This window comes from Protopterus annectens, chromosome 2.part0 (assembly GCF_019279795.1).
Source record: "Protopterus annectens isolate FY-2018-M chromosome 2.part0, PAN1.0, whole genome shotgun sequence".
NCBI lineage: Eukaryota > Metazoa > Chordata > Ceratodontiformes > Protopteridae > Protopterus > Protopterus annectens.
Window position 1 is genome coordinate 1,193,808,151 of NC_056728.1, and position 24,656 is coordinate 1,193,832,806.

At 37.7% G+C, this 24,656-nt stretch overlaps 1 protein-coding gene across 3 annotated transcripts in view; it reads right to left on the reverse strand.

Moving 5' to 3' along the window:
• Nucleotides 1-24,656, reverse strand: part of LOC122793408 (serine-rich coiled-coil domain-containing protein 1-like) — a 1,745,065-nt gene that overhangs the window by 761,278 nt on the left and 959,131 nt on the right. The gene's annotated exons all lie outside the window — the stretch shown is intronic.

The window sequence follows — 24,656 nt, forward strand, 5'->3', positions numbered from 1 at the left end:
CCAACCCTGTATGCTGTCTTGTCTGTCATCCTACCCAACCTATCCTCCTCGAGCATACCTACTCTCCTTCCTTCACATCCCACTCTCACCATACGGAAACAAAAGGTCAATCAGTTCCTAGAACAATATTTGCCTTATCCATAGCTGTCCATTTCACACACATGTCCACTGGACACATGTAACCCTTTTAATATGCATCACAACATACTCCAGTTGTCCTCACCCTTGTCATTCGGGCACACGGTCCTGGTATGCACATGACTCCTATAAGTTCCATTGTACACACAACACTACCGGTCCCTCTATGGTTACCCCATTTACCTTTTACATGATGATGTCGCCCACAGCACCTTGCAAGAGTACTGTCCTCACATAATGATTGGACAGGAACTGTTGTGTTAATGTAAATAAAATGCACAGAGTGACGTATTTGGCCAATGTACAAATATTTGCATGTATTAATGACATGTCTGTCTGAGGGAGTCTTGATATTACATAGGACAACACTACTATATAATACAGGTGTTGCTGGTGTTTCCCTTTTCATTCCTTTGTAATGCCTTGTTGTCACATGGGATGTTCTTGATATATATATATATATATATATATATATATATATATATATATATATATATGTATCTATATCTGGACATAAACACACACACATACATCTACATGATGGAATACATTTCCTATACTGTTGAATGACTGCGCTGGATGATATGTTTGTGATAACATCTGATGTTTGTGTATCTGCCATGGCTTAGTGGTAAATTGCATTAGTTGTGTGTGCAAGTTCCTAGTTTCAAGCCTTGCAGAAGCCATTTATTTTGTTGCTGGGCAAAACAAGGCTGTTTGATATGGAGTGATTAAGGTATATTAAAGCAGTTGCGAGTGGGTGTGCGTGGGTTTGCAAGGAGCTTAGCAACGCTAACCTCCAGTTACAGTTTCTTATACTCAGTTTGCCTCTACATTGCTTCACCAATGTAATACTCGCATACTGGTGGCCAAACAGGCTTACACCCACTTGCATCCGCACTTGCAAATGCACTGCATTTGGTGTTTGCATCTGACACTCACACCACTGGGTGGGACTGAGGACTACGATATTACCTTGTGATGTCTATTACATCGGATTACATGCCTACAGTATCGGGAATGGCTGCCCATTAGGCGAAAGCATGCCATTCGACTGTACGGAATCCACGGCTTGTCCAGAGTTTGATTCATATTAGTGTGTTCCTCTTACAATCTGCACCTGTCTGGCTAATACATGGGAACTGATACTCTTCAATACAAACAAGTAATTGGGTTTTGGTACCCACATCCTTCAGCCGAGTCATGCTACTGCATACCTAATATTCTATCATCTTTCTAAGGTTATAAGTGGAGTATGTGCTTTCTGTCCCTATCAGACCTCTCAAACGATTGGGGACAAATATCAACAGAATCAGGGACATGTCATAACAACATCAGGGATGCATTTAAATTATTAGTGCTATTAACCTGACACATTGACAGACTCAGAGCATATGAATTCATACACATTTTCTAAGGTAAATGATGTTTATAACTCTTAATTGTTGTCATTATTTATTATGTGTAATTCACCACCTTTCCTTCAAAGGTTACAGTTTTAGGAGGGATTAAGTGGGACAGATTTACAATTTGAGTCGAAATCAGGGATGGCCCTGGAAATCGGGGGCAGTTCCCCCAATGGATTATGTCCTGTCCAGTGGATTTGGTCTTAGGTGTTGAGAGGTATGGGCATCAGCTATGCCCATTTCGGAATATTACTTACATTCCTGGGGCAGTACTAATATGACTGCACCAGCCAACACCTGCAAGCCAAGGCCCATAATTGCATACCCATCGTTCCCCCACCTGCCCCTCCTCTACAGCATCCTTACTGTGGGTGCAGGTGGGGTATAAACATACCACTACACACTGCCCACTCTCTGCATGTTGAGACACATGTTGTACATTGTGTCGGCCCATGGGTTATCAGGCATGCACAACCTACTGGTGTACGTCTACAGCCTGGTTTGATGAATCATTACTGGGACTGACTCCGATCATTAATTTCCGGATGTCCCACAAGGGACATCGATGTCTATGTTTAAAGATTAGACCTGGCAGGTCTCTCCCACTGGTAATATCCCGCCGGTGGTCTGGGAAGCAGTGGTATGTTTACTTTTATTGTATGTCTGTATGTCTCACCAGCCTAGGTGGGAGTTGGGGGGGTTGCTACTACGTGTTACACGTTTGTTTATTGGACCCCTCACCCCCCATATGCACGGACTGTGAACATATGTAATTCGTAACTGATGTATCATATCTTAGCTATATACATGTGTATATTTACAGTCACACACACAGATATATATATATATATATATATATATATATATATATATATATATATATATATATATATATATATATATATATATATATATATATATATATATATATTTGTTTGTTTGTGCCTTTCAGTTTTCCCCTGTTAGGGGTTGCCGCAGCGGAACTCCGGTCCGCTAATGATTGGCAGTGGATTTTTACATGCCAAGTTGCCAGCCCTGACGCACAACCTTTAATGAAGGTATGCCCATTCACGCATGTCTCCACCCAGAAGACGCTCTAGCTGAGAATCGAACCGGACAGCGTCTTACTGTGAGGCGACAATACATTACTATATACAGATATATCTGTATATGTATGCATACATATATATATTTATATATTGCTGTCTATCTATATATATATATATATATATATATATATATATATATATATATATATATATCTTTCTCTCTCTCTATATATATATATATATATATATATATATATATATATATATATATATATATATATATATATATATATATCTATATATCTATATCTCCAACAACATATGGGTCTATGGGTGTCTGCATATGTATATATCTGTATGTGGGTATGTATATGTATTCTGTCTCTGTATGTATACATTTCTACTACAGAGAGGTAGAGGCTTATCTCTATATAGCTATGTGTTGCCTGTCGGGCTTTGGATACATATGCTGAAAGTAATGCGAGTCAACTGAAACACCAGTTTGCCCTGGCTGTGTTTTATGTGCTGTTTGTCGGACTTTGTGTGTGTGTATATATATATATATATATATATATATATATATATATATATATATATATATATATATATATATACAGATATGTGTGTGTGTGTGTGTGTGTCTGTAAAGCAATGCATACCCCGCACAAATGCACTTACACATGCTTACTGGTGTTTATATATGCTTAAACCTGCTTATTAGTGCCTTATTCATTATGACACTGACACTTCACTCCAGTTCACTTTTAATTGTTATTTTGCAGGTTATACAGCAGACAGATGTCACAATTTGTTCATGTACAAATTACCAATGGTAAATGGTATGTGATGCAGTGGGATTTGGAACGGGAATGTCTGTTTGTTAGGCGGTTGCTCTAACCAATAAACTATTGCTGTGCTGCTTCATTTGCATATATACCCATATACCCATGGCTCCTGGTTCCCTAAACACCCACCCCAATGAGTCATCCATTCTCCAGTTGGATTCGTGGAGTATCCTCACCACTACACAATGGCCACTCCCTACTCCTGTAAACCCATCCCATCGGTTGAATCACTCCATGTTTCCTCAGAACTCCCAAACTTAGTCCACAAACATTGGTGACATGAGCGACCAAAAGAATACTATTCACAATTTGTGGGTTGTCCCACATGGGACACGCATATCTTTATGTCAAGATTAGACTCTATACTTCATTACATCCTTACTCCCGTTAACAGGACACTACAACAAATTAATAAGTATGACTATGTGGTAACGCACATGTTACACATGAGATCCTAATTATGTACGTGTTTGACCTATTTCTTTTACAAATAGATCAGTTTAATAATTGGCGTTGCCATAGCAGGCAGATCACAGGAATGATTCCATGTGTGGGAAAGTCCTCACATTTGTTTTTTTCAGCACGGCACTGACTTCGGACATTGTACACACTTCTGTGTTTTAGCAGTTTCGTCCCTTTCCTCTTATGCAGAACCTATTATTCTATCTACTGTCGAAGTTTGTAAGGGCACATTCATGTTAATTATTTCTGCAACTGGAATGAATGTGTTGCAGAGAATGTACTTCTACATATAGATGTCTGCATGTGTGTATGCATATATACTTATAAAGAACTCACTGACTTCCATGGGGCGGTCCAATTTGAACCAGCCCATCCAACCCTTGCACACCTGGATCCATAATTTCATACCCATAGTTCCTCCATCCCTCCCGAGTTCAACATACATGGATACCATCCATTGTTCAGTTGCTATCACAGCCATGACACACCTCCACACATTGTCCACTCCCAAGCATTATGGGCCCTACATGTATGTTGTCCCAACCCATGCATTCTCAGGCTCTCCCACTATTTAGTCCTTGAACATACCTGCCCTTGCTTGTGTAATGGTCAGATGGCCAAATAGCCTATCAATTTTTGGGTAGTCCCACCAGGGACTACCCTCTGAGTGTAAACTAGACTTAGCAGATCGACAATGTGCGCTATATCATACTGGAGTTGCTGTTGATTCCCTTCTCATTCCTTTTGTATGCTTTATTGTTACGTCGTTCTTTCTTCATATATATATATATATATATATATATATATATATATATATATATATATATATATATATGTATATAAATATGTTGTTGTATCTTTTGGTTTTCCCGGTTAGGGGTCACCACAGCGGAACTCCGGTCCGCTAATGATTGGCAGTAGATTTTTACGTACTGACTTGCCAGGCCTGACGCACAACCTTCAACGAAGGTACGCCCATTCATGCATGTCTCCACACAGAAGACGCTTTAGCTGAGAATCGAACAGGACAACGTCTTAATGTGAGGTGACAACACTACCGCATCACCACTGCAGATTATATATATATATATATATATATATATATATATATATATATATATACACACATATATATATATATATATATATATATATATATATATATATATATATTATATATCTGTACATACTTATATACATTTCCTATGCTGGGCACTGCTTAAACCCACACAAACGCACTCAGACTTCCTTACTGGTACTTATATATGTTTACTGCTGCTTATTTGTGCTTACACCTGCTTACTAGTGCCTTATTCATTATGACAGTGCCACTTTGATTGAATGGCAGTTAGTTAAATATCTCATGCGATACTCTTATGTCAGTTTTACAGCAAAACGACATTCGTTCCACATGGAAAATGATATGTGCTATTGTTGGGCTCAAACCGTGAATGCCTGTTCATTAGGTGGATACTCTAAACACTACACTATTGACATTTACGTTGATTCTGCATGTTTTTCTCTATTTGAATGAATTTGAAGTATAAGCTACACTCGGCGGAGAGCAGCAATGCGCAAACACTCTGTGCTTTGCTTACACCTTCGATATTGCAGCAATTCAAATGTATAATAGTGACATGGGGAATCTAATTGTTAAAGTTCTAAGGACAGGGCTCAACATTGCACTACGTGCTTGTGTGTTTACTACTTTGATTTTATTTCACTGTTCGTGGACACTCTTGTATGCTTAGCATACATTTCGGTATCCACGGACACTGAATTACTGACTTACTATTAGAGGCAGGCTCTACTAGTAGGCATAGTAGGTTATGCAACTGTCGGGGCATGTTTACGCCTCCGTAGAGCACTTGTACATGCCCCCTGCACTTGCACACGTTTCCTGTGCACGTTGAGGGTGTGGCGGTGCACCCTCATACATATTCATATGGCGCTGCTGCACCATCTATAGTGAGGATGCTCGGCTCAAGGGTAAAACCATGCTTGCGCCGGGCTTCTTGAATCCTGGAGACTAGTTTCTCATTATGAGAGGTAGAGTTCCACATTTTGTTGATGGAATGTTGAGAGCTATGCAACCAATGAATCATAAAGTGCTCATAGTAAGGCTTTCCACATGTATTCCTTTGTAAATCTCAGTCTTATTTTTTATTAGTATAGCTTATGTAAATATATTAAAGAAAACAAAAAGAGTATTACAGGGTCTTATAATATTGTCTACTAAAATATCAATAACTAGTGAATGGAAATGTGTTCTGTTTTCCTGGTGTTGACAGAAAATGAATAATATTTGAACTTGTATGTTTTAACTGTCCAAAGTTTCACAGAATGTCCAGATACTGACAACATTTTTGGTTTGTCCCTCATGAAATTTGTGGTTCTCTGACTAGTCACTGAGGATTGAATAAATAATGACACACATTTGACTTTCAAAATGCATATCATTACAACAGCAATATTTTAAAAAGTTTCTATAGGAGGAAATAGTGAATGTCTTCTTGTGACAGTATTTACCCATTCAATCCTAAAAATGTAGGTGATGTACAGTAAATAATTTAGCAGATACATGAATATGCATGCATGCATGTACATATATTGGTGTAGAAGTTATGTGTTATCTGTGGGACATGAGCTGACATGTCTATAGCTACCTATTTTGGGGCCTTTGTCTCTCTTTCTCCCCAATTGTTTCAGGCTTTATCCAGATTTCTTGCTCAAAAAGGCTGAGAGGTACGTTTGAAATACAAGAATCAAAATTGTCTACACAGAATGTGAGTCTAGGAAAATAGACTGTAGGAAAATTGACTACCTGGATTTTGAATATTGGTTAATAACTTTGATAGCCTTTTTCTAACATTGTTAAAACATCCAGATGCTGAATAGTTAATATGAAGAATATGTTTAAGGAAAAGAGTTAGGGTGAAGAATATATTCTTGACATGTGAATGAATGTTGTTAAATTTATATTGTATTATCTGTTGCTTATATGATCGTGTTAGATATTTTATACTTGAAATTGAAAGTGTTGTGCCCAGTGGCCACTGTGATTGATTTAAAAAAAGAGAAAAACAGAGAAAAAAAATTAAAGTAAAGAAGTATGCACCCTTGGATTCAGAAAGACTGTCTTTGTGTCTGCCAATAAGGGTTGGCCAATTAGCATGATGGAGAGAATCTCCAATTTAGAGACATGGCAAAGTCACACTGAGAAGCAGCTCATTTGAGGCGTGTGCTATGTCTCTGAATCAAGCACTGCACTGTCAGACCAGACCTGGCTAGTGTTGTCCTGACCAAACCATATATTATGATAGCATACGCACCTGCCTACAAGCACACACACACACAGACATACACACTTACACGTAACTATCCATGTATACACAAATGCACTCTCAGGCATTCATACACACACTCACACATACACACTCACACATACACACACACACACATACACACACACACACACACACACACACACACACACACACACACACACAAAAAACACACACATAAACACACACACACATAAACACACACATAAACACACACACACATACACACACACACACACACACACACACACACACACACACACACACACACACACACACACACATGCACATACATACAAGCAAACACAAAAACATCAAAACATCCCTCCCACCTTTGAAATTGATTAGTCTTAAAATGGCCTAAAAAGGCAGCTAGCCTAGTACTTACCTATGAATTTATGAAAAAAGCTCCCACACATTCATGGACATATTTCTTCATATAACCACATGCACCTTTCAATACACACACACACACACACACACACACACACACACACACACACACACACACGTGCACATATATACAGAATTTATATTCCCTATTTACCTCTCATAGAGTGATAACTCAGGCACATAAACACGCCTGCACACACCCCAACATTGACCATCTTCTACACAAATGCATACACAAACATACAAATACATATCCATGGCTCTGCTATGTTTATAATACCTCATCTGCACCCTTAAGATTGACTGTGTAAATTTCGTCAAAAGAAAGCATCTACCTTTTCCTCCTAAAGAAATATTTTAACACAACAAACCAATTTTCTGAATCACTTTGCTATGTTAATCAAAAGCCATATCCGATAGAGATTGCATGGCTAATTAGCATTAGCCACTCATCTGGACTACAACATTAGCATGCAGCTTCCCCAAGGAGACTGCTCCAAAAACCATAGTGGTAGACGAGTCTCTGAATCAGAAAGGCATACAGCAATATGGAAAACTTCTGAGATAAGAACTCTACATCATCCTACGCCTTTTTGAATCTTAGGTTTGTCTAAGATTTCTGAAAACTGACACATGAGCCATATGGTAAAGAATGACCAAAAGGGATTCAACAAAAAATGCAAAACTCAAAGACAGCTTTGGTTGTTTTATAGGCACATAATTACCTTGACAAGAAAACAGAACACCTTAAGCATTAAGAATGTACTAGCATTAGTCAGAAAAAAATAAATGGGGTGCAAAATCATATGTGAATTAAGTAGCAATCCATCATATAGATGACGAGTATCTTAAGGTCTTAAAAGGTTCTTTTTTCAATGGGAATGGATCTTTTTGTAACCTGTCACTAAGCAGCAGACTTATTTCAGTTTAATGTTCTATTTGTGCTGAATTTATAATGCTCATACTGAAGTACGACCCCTGAGGTTTGTGTCCATTGCTGTTCTGAGAATTCCTTAGCACATAACTGAACTGATGCAAGGAGTGTAGATGGATCAGAGCAATCACAGAATGGCAAGCAGGTAATAAGCACTTTGACTGACCAGACAGATTTATGATTGCACCAAATAGTGGAAATTAACACACATTTAAAGATAGTGGGCAGAAAATGAAATGGGCAATTATCCTAGCTAATTAAGTAAAACAATCTAATAATAATTTAGATAGTTGAGACACAACCAGAATGCACTTTCCTCTATAATTATTGCACAGTGTGAGCTACGGGCATTATAAACCATGAACACATTTTTCCTTCTAGCATGCTTTCGAATATTTAAGCCTTGAGGTACAGAACAAACCTGGTAAGACCATTAACTCAGGAATCTCTTTTCCAGTATAGTTTAGTAATATTTGACTGGAAACAACATTAAATAATGCCTTGTTGGTTTTTCAGATATGCAAATTTTCATTGATGAGAAATAATGTTTCAAAATATATGTGACACAGAAAATGTATATAAAAACTACTAAATTCTTTAATTAGACACCATTCTAAAAGAGTAGTATCTGTGAGAAAAGCAATAGAGTCAACACTGATTACACACACACACACACACACATGTGTGTGTGTGTGTGTGTGTGTGTGTACATGTGTGTGCACGTGTGTTGTTTTGTAATGTATATGTGATTCCCAGGGATTTATGGTTAGAATTCAGGTAGTTGACAGTTTGTATGGTGTATGTGTATGGTGGTGTGTATGTGTCTTTACTTATATTAAAAGAAAAAAGCAAGGCTGTACAGGCAAAAAACTTTTAATAAAACAAAATAAAACATAAAGCTTGCATTGTTTAATGATACTCTTAGGGAAAGGATTTTTGGTAGGTAATATATTGTACTGGGGTTAGGGCCAGAGTAGGGTAACTTCAGCCCAACACATTACCTTACCAAACACCCTTTCAATAAGAGTATGAATGTTCATACAAACTAGGTCAGTGTGTGATGCTGTATTTCCATGTCAAGCATTGGTTACACACACACACACACACACACACACACACACACACACACACACACACACACACACACACACACACACACACACACACACACACACACACACACACACACACACACACACACACACACACACACACACACACACACACACACACACACACACACACACACACACGATATACCTACAATGACTGAAAAAACATAAGATCGACAGTAAAAAGACTGACAGGAAAAAAGACTAAAACTGAAGACTAAAACAAAAGAATACTGATAACATTGAACTTATAAGAGAGGGGTTTATGCCCTTTCCCTACTGCTGTGTGACATCATAGTTGTTACATGTAATTATTAGGGATGTGGGGGGATGTAGGGGGGCTTGTCCCCCTACAAAAACATTTAAAAATTGCGAAAAAATCTAAGCACCTAGAAAACCATTGAAAAATCTGACATCAAAACACATTTTTCAACATGGGGAGTTGTACTCCCACACCTTCTGCTAATTATCTATACCAGCTCCAAAGTCACACAGCAGTTGAGGAAAGGCATAAGCCTCTCCCTGGTATAGGTACAATGTTGTCAGCATTTTGTATTTCAGTCCTTTTCAATGTCAGTCATATTACTTTTCATTCTTTTTCTGTCAGTCCTTTTACTGTCAGTTTTATGCTGTGTCAGTCATTTTAGGTAAATATGTATATATATATATATATATATATATATATATATATATATATATATATATATATATATACGCACATACACACACACACACATATATATATATATAAATTCTGAGATCCCACAAACTTGGTGAAAAGAGCGAATATGATTATAAACGTGATTGTCTCCTTATTCTTCTCTAAGTTTAACTGCCATTAAAAGATGCCTCCAGCCTCTAGTGATGATGCTTGAGTGTCAGTCACCTGGCCAATGATAAATAGCCAGTTTCACCACAATTTGTTATGTGAGACATTGATTTTAGAACTGACTTTTTAATTTAGTTAGGAAAATAAAATATAGTCTTTGTTCAAACTAGCAGCACATAGTTAAACAAAAAAGATACTAAGGGAAGAAGGAAAGGGAAGCAGAGAACGTGCAATGGACAGCTTGATAACCTGTTATGGCAGCCTTTTTGTCTCGTAATATGATGTGCATGGAAATCAGGTAGTTCACACTTAAACCTCCTGTAAGACACTGATAGTGTATTTCCATCTTGCAGCTACATCTGTGGATATAAATTCAACAATCTAAGGTGCCATCACTTAGCAAACCCATTTCAATGTAGAAGTAAAGACCCAGAAGTCAAAATTCCAAGGTTAGAGGGTACCCTTGGTAAATCAATAAGAAATAACTAAATCAAAGCTTTCTCTGCAGTTTCATAATTATTCTGTTCAATAAAAAGGAAAAAAAAAAGAAAAGAAAAGAAGAGAAATCTTGGTCTAACTAAAAGTGCACAGCCATGCAAGAATTAGTAGAGCTTAACTCCAGTCTCGTCAAACTATCAGTTTTTGTGACTGGTTTAGCTTACCTTATAAGGATGAAACAGGGAAACAGACGCACACTCCCCACATCATAGCTCATGTACCCATTCACATGCTCAAGCATACACACACACACACACACACACACACACACACACACACACACACACACACACACACACACACACACACACACACACAGATACACACACACACACACACACACACACACACACACACACACACACACACACACACACACACAGACACACACACACACACACACACACACACACACACACACACAGACACACACACATACACACACACACAGACACACACACACACACACACACACACACACACACACACACACACACACACACACACACACACACAGACACACACACACACACACACGCCTTCCTGTTATTTTATTAGTTCTGTAATAACATATTTCTCCTAACAGTATACTTTAATAGACTGTCTTCTAGACTCTAATGCTATGTCATCTTTGCTCTTCCATAGGTTCATAAGTTCATAAGAGATTACTAAGCTAATAGCTCAGGTGTTAGCAAGAAGGGTTTTGACAATTTTTGCAGACTGTCCCTGTCCATAAGGGACTAAGGGTGCCACCCCAGGAATGAATTTGCGATTTCACATCCATTGTACCAGATCATGTTTGAAGATGGTAAGAGCAGGGCTCTGCTTCATGTGAACAGGAAGCCTATTCCAGAGGATAGGCACATCTGCCTGTCCAGCATGAACTATTTGTGCCAAGGATCAGTTTTAGATTCTTGGATTGGGTAACCCTTATTCAGTTAGTTTTGCAAATATGCAACATTTCCATCATGGCTGGATCAGAGACAGCCTTGTAGGTCAGGCATAGATCACCCCTCACTAATTGGTAGGAAATTGAATACATGATGGGGCTTTTAATCAGTCCACATATGACATGCTGGTTATACCCTGTATTTTTTTGGTGAGAAATCTCTGAAGATGCTCCCTCTGCTGCAGGCACCTGGCAAGGTACATGTCAAAGGGTGCATTGTACTTGATTATTGATAGATGAGGGCTGAGTGCAGTGGTACTATGACATCCTTAGATGAGCAACTATGCCATCACTTAATGGAAGTTAATTTGTCTTGGAAAAATTCTTTAGGGTTTTAGGTTTGATGGGGGTTCTACTGCTTCATTTATTTCAAATGAGACTGATGTATGATCCAATCTTACCAATGAAGACATTATGGGGGGGGGGGTGCAATGTTCCTCCATGTTTTTAGCATTATGTCAAGGATATTTTAGCACCTAGTGGGAAGACAGACCAGCTGTTCCAAAGCATTTGCATTAACAAAGTCCAGGAATCTCCGAGCCTGCATATTAGTGGTCGTGTAAGTTTCCCAGTTTATGGAGGGTTAGTCAGTGTGCAGTGTGGAATGGTAAGTGATTCTACTAACTTCAGGTGTGTGGGGTTGGTTTTCATGGTTTGTGGTTAGGGACCTGTAATTAGTGATGATTTGGTGGGGGATTTTCCCTATGGTCAGCTGGACACTGAGTAGCTGAAGCGAGTCATGCTTCTTGGCCAATCTTGACATGCGTTGTTTGTATGTGAGTGGGAACACATCTTCCTTTCGTTTTCATTCCTTTTCAGAGGGTGGTCCGACTCTGTGATAGGCACTGTAGCCTTGTACTGCTGGGGTGCCTTCTCAGCCTTGAACCATGTCTCTGTAACTGCACAGATATCAGTATTCTCCAAGGTTAGGAGAGCTTCCAGGGACTGCAGTTTCTTGTTAGGACTCCTAGCATTGAGAAGTTGTACCTGTATCTTAGCATTATAAGAATGTGTTATATTGATAGGTCTGTTAGTTTGGCACTACCTAAAAAAGGCACTTTGTAGGTGGCTAATGCCTTGGCCAGTATTTGAAAGCCTAGCAGCAACATGTGCAGACCATCTATGGCAAAGCAGAGTGGTTTGTCGATCTTGTTGTCCCAAGCTGACAAATACTGGATCCCCTTGGAACGACACCAGTAGCTAAGCCAATTATTAAAGTCAATAATTTTCTGTTTGTATTGTGGTACCATTCTTGGTGAGGGTAGAATGCTGCTCAATGTGATGCTCGTACCATTCTTTGACAGGTTTTCAGAGAGGTCCATCATGTCTCTCTTCATATAGTCGAGGTTGGTTTGTCTCAGGTCATTCACATCCACATGAACTATGACTGAGTCATACTGGCACTTATGTTTGAGTGACCTCAGTGCCTGTATGATCTGTTGAATCCTGGCCCCTGACATGGAACTGACTGTATCCCTCTCTTTATCCAATCTAGTGAGGATGTGCATCTGTGTGCCTAATTATAGAGTCTCCTATGACCAAGATGTTTGAATGTTTGGTGTTTAGTCTTAGAGGCTTGTTTGTGGTGACACTGATGTGTATTTTTATGTGCAGTGGTTGGTTTTGACTTGATTTTGTTTGTAAGTGCTTCCTGAGGTCATGCAGGAGGCTTCCAAAGTTTTGGTAGGTTACCTGTGAGTACCTCTGCATATGTGGATTTATATGTTGAGACCTTATTTAGTGAGGGAAATGATGTGCATGTGCTGACAACCTGGATGTGATTTGATTTGTCAGTATGTGAGAATTGTGTCTCAGTTTTCATAGTGTAACTACATCTCTCACATAATGTGTTTGTTTCACAATTAAATGGTTATCACTATATACGAGACAATTGCTACATTGCCTCAAGATGTCCATGCCCACCAGGCTGGCCACAGAGATAGCAGGAAAGTGCCAATCCTCGGTTTCAGTTTCCCTCCTATGGGTTTACCCAGGGAGAAGAGTGGGGAGATTTTACTGGACTGGGATGACAGCACATGGATGAATAATGGGTGCGATACTCAGTGCAAACTGCAAGCATCCAAAAGGGTGCTGCTGCTCTGTGCACATGTGGAGCAGCAGGGATACTGGGGAAGGTTGCAGACAGTTATTTTAAGAGAAACATTAACTTGCAATCATTTGTGCCAAAAGAAGGCATTGCCAACTACCACTGTATGGAGAGCAGCTTAGTGCAAACACTGAGCTTATACAGAATCAGAAAAAACAAGTTTTACAGCAGCAAGGCCTACAGACAGAACTCCTCCCCACATATAGGAGTTAAATTTGGGAAGCTTTCCTACGCAAAACAGTGTATTAACCATTTGGTATTAACCTGCTTGTTCATTGTTTAGACTCTACAAAGCAGCTACTTCTTTTAAAATCATCAGATGTTAATCGGTCCTGCTTGTTGTGCTCTACTGTTGCAATTATATATATATATATATATATATATATATATATATATATATATATATATATATATATATAGCCACATCAATGACCCTGTTGACCCACAAAAGGAAATCTTGTAACAAATGCAACTGGTACTGCATACCCAATAAATAATAACTGTACAGCCACGATCTTAGGTTCATAGGTTCAAAGGTAGGTACTAGGCTATCGGCCCAAGGGCCTATGTAAGCCTAGCCAACAAGGTTCCCTGGCTTACGCCACCCAAGAAAGTTATTTTCCTGTGCCATTGTTTAGTAGAGACACAGAAGTGATCCCTGGGGTGTATTTCCTATTTCCCATCCACTCAAGATTTTTCTTGAAGAGTGCTAATGAAGAACTTTGCTTGACATAGATGGGTAGCCTATTCCAGAGTATGGGAAGTCTCTGGGACAGGAATCTATCCCTCCAGCATGTCCTGTTTATTGTGGTGACAAGGTTTAGGTCCCTAGAGCATGTAGCTCGGAGGGAATGGGATTTCTTTAGGTGTAGCATGTCTAACAGCTCTGGGTTTGACATAGCTTTATATGTTAGGCAGAGATCACCTCGGAGTAGGCAATATGCTATGGAGTAAAGCTGGAATTGTTTGAGGTGGTCAGTGTAGGGCATTTGTTTGAGGCCAGTAATCCTCTTTGTGAGGTACTTCTGTGGCCTTTCCAGCTGCTGCAGATGTCTTGTGAGGTACATTCCAAAAGGGGTGTTGTACTCTATAATGGGTCTAATGAGTGTATAGCAGAGGGCAATAATGACCTCTTTTTTCCTGGATGAGAACGCTTTTATGATGAGGTGTGCCACGTAGAAGGACTTCCTGACTACTATGGTGATGTGACTATGAAAGGACAGACTACTGTCCATCTGGGTCCCAAGATCTCTTATCATGCATTTGGTGTTAAGTAGATTGCTGCCTATGTGGTAGTTCATGGGTACAAAGTTTTTACCAAAGGGGATGACACTGCACTTTTTGGCATTGAGCTTGAGGCCATGGCTCTGACACCAGGCATCTGTCTCAGCGAGGCCCTTCTGTAGGATGTCCACATCATTTGGGGACTTGACTATGGTTCATAGTTTGCAGTCATCTGCGAACTTCATTAGCCAGAGGCCTTCTGTGTTAGCCTGTACTTCAGAGAAGTAGATACCAAACAGGAGAGGTCCCAGGACAAAACTCTGTGGTACTCCAATTGTCACTGCTTTGAGGTCAGATTTGGAGTCTGCAACTTTTACAGTGTGGGTTCTGTCAGTGAGCCAGTTGGCAACCCATCTTGTGACATTGGGATTTATACCTAGTTTAGTGAGTTTAGCTATAATTCCAGAATGGGGGATGGTGTTGAAAGCCTTGGCAAGGTCAAGATAGGCTGTGTGAACCACCTTACCCTCATCTACAGCTTTGGTGACTGCCTCAAAGAATTCAATTAGGTTCAGTAGGCATGATCTGCCTTTCACAAACCCGAACTGAGTGGAATCCAGAGTTTGGAGGTTACCAATTATGAGTTTCATGATGGTATGTTCCATGGCCTTGAAGACCAGACTTGTCAGGCTAATAGGTCGATAGTTCCCGGGATCAGTGATGGCTCCTCCTTTGTGGTGTGGGATAACTGTTGCTGTGTGTCATTCAGGGGAACAAAGCCTGATGCAAGGCTATTACTGAACATGGTGCTTAAGTGGGGAGCCAGTTCATTCTGAAGTTCATGTAAAACGCAGCTTGGGATGTTGTCCGGTCCCATGGATGCTGTGATTTTGATTTTAGAGAGTGCAGCTTTTACATGCATAGATGTGATTAAAGGGACTCTGCAGTTTGCATAGATATGTATAGATTTCCTGTATAGATATGGGCCCTTTAGGGGGTGAGAGGGGGGTAAAGTTAGCACTGAACCTGTCTGCCAGGATGTTGGCAATATCAGTTGGTTCTGTAATTTTCATGCCTTTGTGTTGTAACTCAGAGCAGATCTGGGTGTTGCCATTGAGATTCTTGACATAGCTGTAGAATGCTTTGTGGTTGTCCTTGGAATTAGTGGTGATTTTGTTTTCATAGCTAGCTTTGGAGGATCTTATAAGGGATCTCATCTTCTTACTGAGGCTGACCAGGGAGCTCCTCCACTCATGGGATTTTACTCTCTTTTGCAACAGTTTCTTCCTTCTGTTGTACAGTTTGTTTATGGCAGGGGACCACCAGATTGGCTTCCTTTTTGTGGGGGATAGCATCTTGGTTCTGTTAGGTATAGCACGATCCATGTACTCGTGTAAGTGCTTAGAGTTCATTTGTGTAGGATTCAGCAGTCATAACTGTATTGTCCATCTGCATGGGTGTCATGAAGTTCTCCACTTCTGTCTTAAGAAGCATGACGTTGGCTTTGGAGAAATTTTTTACCATGGTTTCCTTAATGGGGGATGGGGGCGGAATGTGGATATCAAGGGTGATTAGCTTATGGTCGGATCGGACCAACGAGGAGTTGACTTCCGGTGTGGAACACCATCACTCATGTTGGTAATGACTAAGTCTAGGATATTGTTGCCCCTGGTGGGGGTGTGGATAAGTTGATCCAGGGCATTGGAGTTTATGAATTCCAGAAAGCGTTTAGCTAAGGAGTTTGTACACGAGTAGTTTTCCCAATTAATGGTGGGGTAGTTGAAGTCGCCCGTTATTAGGGTGTTTGGTTGAATCCTAATATTTTCCAGTACATGAAGAAAAGAGGAGTGGGAATCCTGGGGCATGGTGGAGGATCTGTAGCAAGCTACAATTTGGATTGCAGTTTTGCCCAGAGTTAGTTGCATTTGGATAACCTCGGATGCATTATGCTGAGCAACTAGCCTGGAGGTCTGGAGATCCTTAATGAATATGGACACACCTCCGTCTTTGGTGTTTCGGTCCAGGTTACATGGCCGAAAAGTGTGGTGTAACTTGAACCAGGTCTCAGTCACTGCACAGATATCGATGTTCTCCATTTTAAGGAGTGCCTTGAATGAGTGCATTTTGAGATATAGACTTCTAGCATTGAATAGCATTACCCTCAGTTTTTTCAGTGTTTTGTTTTGAAAACAAACTTGAAATACTTTGTAACATTAATACACAGTCACATGATCCTTTTGATCCAATGGTATTAGATCCCCTTCAATACTGTGGTTTCAGGAAATCCTGCTGTCATCCACCATACTGATCATCCTTCAATTTTCTCCAAAAACACTATAACTTTATCTTTCATCACCTTCAGACTATCCCATGTTAGGATGGAAATAACTTCTTGTGATCAACTTCCCAGATGCATAATTATGTACATTTAAAGTCTCCATGTCTGGAAAAGATCCACTTCCCTCTACTGTTAAGTTGAAACCATTATTACATTCACTAACACTACATGTCAGTAATTCTACATGGCATACAGCTGTGAGGAACATAAGTCTGAATGTTTCAATTTCTAATGCACTGAAAATCCATTATTTTAATTTGTGTGCATGCAGGCACATGCATGTGTGTGTGTGTGTGTGTGTGTGTGTGTGTCTGTGTGTGTGTGTGTGTGTGTGTGTGTGTGTGTGTGTGTGTGTGTGTGTGTAAATCCATGGATGCTTACTTCCACACCTGCACATCTCATGTATAGCAAATGGTGTCTTTTCTGAGACTAAATACTTACTAGTCCATTGTACTTTTAGATTAAACATTTGGAGGATTTGATTGTGTATCAATTTCTTTTTTTTTTAAACAAGTTTATTGTTTTAACATACAAGAGAAATATCATAACAATTTTGTACAAGTAATTAAAATAGATATGATTATAACATTCAACAAAACAACCAAAGTATTTACAAAGATATCCACTACAATCAGATCAATTAATTAAACTAAAATACCATGCTATTGAAGTTAAGATTTTTTTAACAGGTTTTGTAAATTATCCGATACAATATAATAAGATGATTTTCTAGTTGTTCTTGACCTTATTGTGTTTATTTCCATATGGCACACTATATTCATAACATTTTTAAATTCATTGAACGAAGGAGGTGTATCTGAAATCCAATTTCTGGTTATTATTTTCCTAGCCACTGCTAGAATAGACCATAACAAGGGAAGCTTAATCTTTTTAACACTTTGAGGTACAGGTGTGTTGAATAATATAAGAGATTTAGAAATAATGAAATTATCTGTAAAAAGAGCCTGCAAAAATTCATTAATTGACTTCCAATATTCTTTCAATTTTATACAGTCATAAAACATATGAGCCCAGTCAGCATTAATTTCTACATTACATCTTTTACATAGATTATCTTTATTATTTATTTTATTCATCATCAAAGGTGCATAAAAAGATCTATGTAAAAATGTCCATGTAAAAAGTCTCCAGACAATGGAAGACAGTTTTGTAAGCAGATTCCAATATATATTGTTTATCTTGTTGATTTGGTGGGTCCCCATTAATGGAAGTGAAATAATTCCAGTAGGTATCTACACTGTAAAAAGTTTCTTGTCTGATAATTTTATGTATGTATGAAAGCTTTCCTTTATCAGAAACTTTATGTTGTAAATTTAGTATCAAGTAATCAATCAGTGTTGGAATAGATTCTTTAACTGTTATAGACATTAGATCTATTTTATCAATGAGATGTTGTCTAAAGGTCTGAACCTCTAACCAGCAAGGTTCTCTTAGATCAAATTCTTGTTTTAAGAAATTTAGATTTTTAACTTTATTATCAGATATCAACTGATACCAGTACTTGAGATCATTATCTATAGCTAAATGGGTTCCTTCAGAAGTAGATGACAAAAGCATACCCCGAGTATACATTATAGGGAATATAATAAAATTCCATTCCCTATATTTAGGATGCATGAATATAAAGTTACAATAGCTAATAATAATGTTTAATGGGTAACTAACTATATGTTTAGGTGTAATAGGTGAAGTACAAAATTCCTTTAGTAACCATAACATGGAGTTATTTACAATCATATTTTTATGCGTTAAGGAGATTTTCATGAAGTGCATACTAATTAGCTCCCAGTAATCTTTCCATTTTGCAACATATGACTGATCTATTAATAAAGTAATAACTTTTACAATAGAAGAGATAGTATATAAATTAAAGTCTGGAAAAGAAATACCCCCTTGAGACCAGCTATTAGTATGTTTCTTTAAAGCAATCCTAGGTCTATTAGGTGCCCATAGGAAATTTAACATTAGTGTATTCAGTTTTTTGATAATTATTTTTGTAGGTGGAAGTATTATTGATTGTATTAAGTATAAAATCTTGGGGAATATTATCATTTTAATAATTGTAAGTCTCTCTTCCATAGTAAAAAACATATTATTCCAGGTATTAAAAAGATTTTGTATATTAAGAAAACAGGTATTATAATTATTATATATAATAGATTTAATATCTTTAGATAATATTATACCTAAATAAGCTATCTGACCTGAATTGGGTACATATTTAGTAAAATCACTAATGAGAATATTTTTTCGTGTATATATAGGTAGTATTTTAGTTTTTTCTTCATTGAATATTAAACCAGAAATACTTTTAAAATTCATCATTTTATCAAATAGAGACTGCATAGAAGAATTAGATCCTGCTGATGTAATTAGAACATCATCTGCAAAAAGTTGAATTTTAGATGTTGTATTTTCATCTATTTCAAAACCCTCTATGTCAGTTCTGTTTCTGATCAAATTAGCCCAAGGCTCCATTATTAAAGTGAATAATAGTGGAGAGAGTGGACACCCTTGTTTTGTACCTTTAAAATGGGTATTTTTGTGAGACATATGTTCCTACCTTAATATAAGCCAATGTTCCTTTGTATAAATGCTCAATTAGATTTACAAATGCATCTGAGAAGTTTGTGCACTTCAGTAAGGTAAACAGATAGTCCCAACTTACTGAATCAAATGCTGAACTTATATCAAGACTAATAAGTGTTAAATCTTTCTTTTTCCTATTTGCAAAATCAATTAATGTTAGAGTTCTCCTTATATTATCAAAAGTATTTCTATTTACAATGAAGCCTGTCTGATCTATATCTATAATGCCAGGGATAATTGTCTTCAATCTATCAGCAAAAATACTCATAAACATTTTATAATCAACATTAAGTAATGAGATGGGTCGATATGAAGTACATCTAGTTGGATCTTTATTAGGTTTTAAAATTGGCAAAATAAATGTATATTGCCAAGATGGGGGGTTATTAGCTCATTTTGGGCCAAAATAAAAACCTTATGTATTAATGAATATGTACTTTTAGAAAGGATTTTATATATCTCTGGTATAATACCATCATTACCCGGTGCTTTGTTTGATTTAAGCTTGTTTATTTGTGTAACAACCTCTGTATATGAAATACTTTTGTCCAATAGTTTAATCTGTTGTTTATTTAGCTTTTTATTCATGTTTGTGGTTATAAACTCCTTTATTTTATCTTTAGGTTCCATGTTAATGTTATTATGGTTAATTTTGTGATAGTGATTTCTAAATTCATCTAGTATTTCTGGTAGACTAGAAACATTCTTCTTTTTCCTTAGAGAAAAGATTTCTTTGATATGATTTTGTTTATTCAACCTTTTTGTTTTATTTTTAAGTCTATGTAAGTATTTGGGGCTTATTGAGTAAGACAAAAACTTGTATTTCTCTAGAGTTATTTTAACTTTATGAGTTAAAATTTCTTTGTATTTCTCATTTAGTTTGTTTATTTCTTCAATGACTTTCTTATCCATAATATTTTCTTTATTATTATGTTTATAAGAGTCTAATTTACTTTGAATATCTAACAATTCCTTATCCCAAGATTTCCTTTTATTATTATACCATCTGATACTTTGTCCATATAGATATGATTTTAAGGCATCCCAAACATAGACAATGGATACTTCAGGAGTATTATTTATGTCTAGAAAATGTTGTACTTCTGAAAGATTGTGTATCAATTTCTAGAACTTGAAAGGTGCAAAAATGAGCTATATAAACAAACATACTTACAGATAATTAACTTGTGTAACTGCTGTCATTACTAAAATTCAAAACCAGAGGAGAATCAAAATATAAACTGCTTTAGTTCTTCAGGACTGTGGCATACTTGACTTACTTTCAAAGTGTACAAATCAATCCCTCCCATTCTGAGTGAACTTTAAATGTTTATAGGGTTGCCACCTTTTCAAATGGCCAAAGTGGGACATTTTCATTACAAACATCAGATTTTACAGACCGACACATATCCATGGTCAGTACAAAGGATAGAACTTAACTTTTTTGCCTAAATAAAAGCTTATTCTTGTAGCATTTTAGTTGCTTATTCTGTTTCATATAACATTTAGGTATTTTAGATACAGAATAACTGTTTTATGCAACAATTACATAAAATATAGGAAATAATTTTGTCCTAAAATTTCAGGACATTTGCCATTTTTTAAATTTTTTGTCAGGACACAACTGCCCAAACAGGGACTGTCCCTCGCAAAGTGGGACAGGTGGTAACCCTAAATGTTTAGGCAGCTACTAAAAGTGGGTACAGAAGTATTTAAATACAACTTGGCAAAAAATGGGAATTACTAAACATCAACATGATCTGACTTTAAAGGAAAACAAATGTAAAATGTGTGCTATTTCACAAAGTTATGGAAACGCAATCAAGACTCCAAATAAAAGTTACATGACTTAGAAATCTCCAGTTGTTAATGAATTAAATTGGCTTGAACTCCCCAACCAACTTGCCTTTATTCAGCTGTCCACCTTGCACAGCCTTATTTTCAAGCATACTGCCTGCCCTGCACAAGCCAATCTAGTCACACCTTACACACCAAACTGATCCTTGCGATCAGAAGACAAAAATCTCTTAGCCATCTCAAAACCCACAAGAAAACCTGGTCACTCATACTCTGTCTCTATACATTGGAATTCACTACCTCTATCTATCAGGTCCATACCTGGCCTAACCCATTTCAAAGCCTCTTTAAAAAAATCATCTCAACAATACATGTCTCTGCTCCTGCATAAAGCCTGCCTAATGCTCAGGTCTTCCTCTTCATCCACACTAGCCTCATCCTCCTCTTCTGTCACATTTCAATCTCTCACAGACTGCAAGATCCTAAGGCTCTTCTAACTCCTTCTCTGTTTCTATACCATATCCTTAAACTACTGCTCAGGCTTTATTGCTTCTATTCTTCTTAGCTCTCTCTCTCACTATCTATCTGCATCACTAACTTTCTGGCTGCTATTTTCTTAACTGAAACTAACATTCTATTTTTCATGTACTGTAACAGTCAATGTGACACAATGCACTACCTACATATTATTTTTTTTGGACACTATCTACATCATATATGGTGAGACTGACTATTATTGTATGTAATGTTTTAACTCTACAGAATAGTCTAGACATCGTCTTGTAACAGTTTGTTCTTTTAACTTATTTTTGTACAGTATTTCTAATATAATTTGTATTGCATTGCATTATACTGTATTTGTATTGCACAATATGTGGAGATTTTCTCCTTGGGCCTCTGCTGAAAATGGGTTCTGTAGACCCAGTCAAACCACCCCAGTAAACAAATGACAAATAAAATAAATAAATAAATATATGCAGTGATCTATAGCATGCCTGAAGGTCTGAAAGTGGTGGGGGGATGGGAGAGATTGAACTGGAGTATATTTTTGATGAAGTGTCTAATGCAAAATTTAATTTCTGCAAATGGTCCAAGATGATTCATTGTTCTATCTTAGTTAATAAATTCAATCATGCAAACATACAAGCAAACAAATAAAAACATCTTAAGCAGCTCAGCTCTATTTTTGCTCATCATTCCCTAAGTCCTCAGATTTCTACACCAAGGACAAAACTGCACTAATTTATGCCACACTGCATAAAATTATATTGCAGCAGGTAATTATATAAGGCATGATGTATAGTCACAGGTAAACTAGATGGGCAGGATCTGAATCATTTTTCATAAGTTTTCAGCCACTGTGGTTTCTGCTCTTGCAGGGCAGATGTAAAGTAATTCCAGTATTTCAGGACAACAAAAGTGAAAGTACGTGGAATCATGATCTGTAACTTCAGTCGTGTTCATTACTGTAATAACTGCTGAAAGTGTAGTTTTCAAAAATATTAAGAATACAAAGTCACTGGCAAAACAATCTGACAGCAGTGCTGGTCCCCTAACTTGCCAAGTACCCAGACAGCTCCTATAGCAAAAGGTCTGGAAGAAATATGTACATCCCATGCACCCCACGACAACAAACTTCAATCCACTTTAAAGTGACAACATAAATGCATGATAGGTGTCTTTTTGCATGCTTACGAGAAGTGATTGCTACACATGAGAAAGGTGAGAGACTGAAAAGTTGGCAAATACTAAAAATATCAGTGTTTGCCTTGTGCAGCTATGCAGTGTGGTTTATGAAACTGGAATATCTTAAAGTATAACTGTCAGTGTCTACTAAATATCTGTTAACTGTATTTATTGCTGCATATTATATTTGTATCCATATCTATTTCTGTCTGTATATATATATATATATATATATATATATATATATATATATTCAAGAATCACGGTAAGATAGATAGATATAAATATGTGTCTGTGTGTGTCTGTGTGTCTGTCTGTGTGTCTGTGTGTGTGTATGTGTGTGTCTGTGTGTGTGTGTGTGTGTGTGTGTGTGTGTGTGTGTGTGTGTGTGTGTGTCTGTGTGTGTCTGTGTGTGTGTGTCTGTGTGTCTGTGTGTGTGTCTGTCTGTGTGTGTCTGTGTGTGTGTCTGTGTGTGTGTGTCTGTGTGTCTGTGTGTGTGTGTCTGTGTGTGTCTGTGTGTGTGTGTCTGTGTGTCTGTGTGTGTGTCTGTCTGTGTGTGTCTGTGTGTGTGTCTGTGTGTGTACATATCTACTTATTCCAATACTGTGGCATTTTAGAGTATTCCAAATTCGTCCCCTTGTTTAAGATACAGTGAACTTGGCATTGTAGTTTTCACATTAGCAGCAGGAATATGGGAGTTCTCCCCCCAAAGATCAGGAAGTACAGAAGGGAAATGTCCTCTGCAAGGATGCTCTAAAAGTTGAAATGCATTTTTGCACCAATCAAAGTCGAAGTTTTAAGATGTCAGGACTAGGTCTCCCAATTCTGCCAAGGAGTCAACAGTATGGATGCTATATGGAACCTACACATAATGAAGTGCACAGAAGGAAATCACGAGCTTAGATAGGTAGAGTAAATGCATAGGTCTGTTTCCT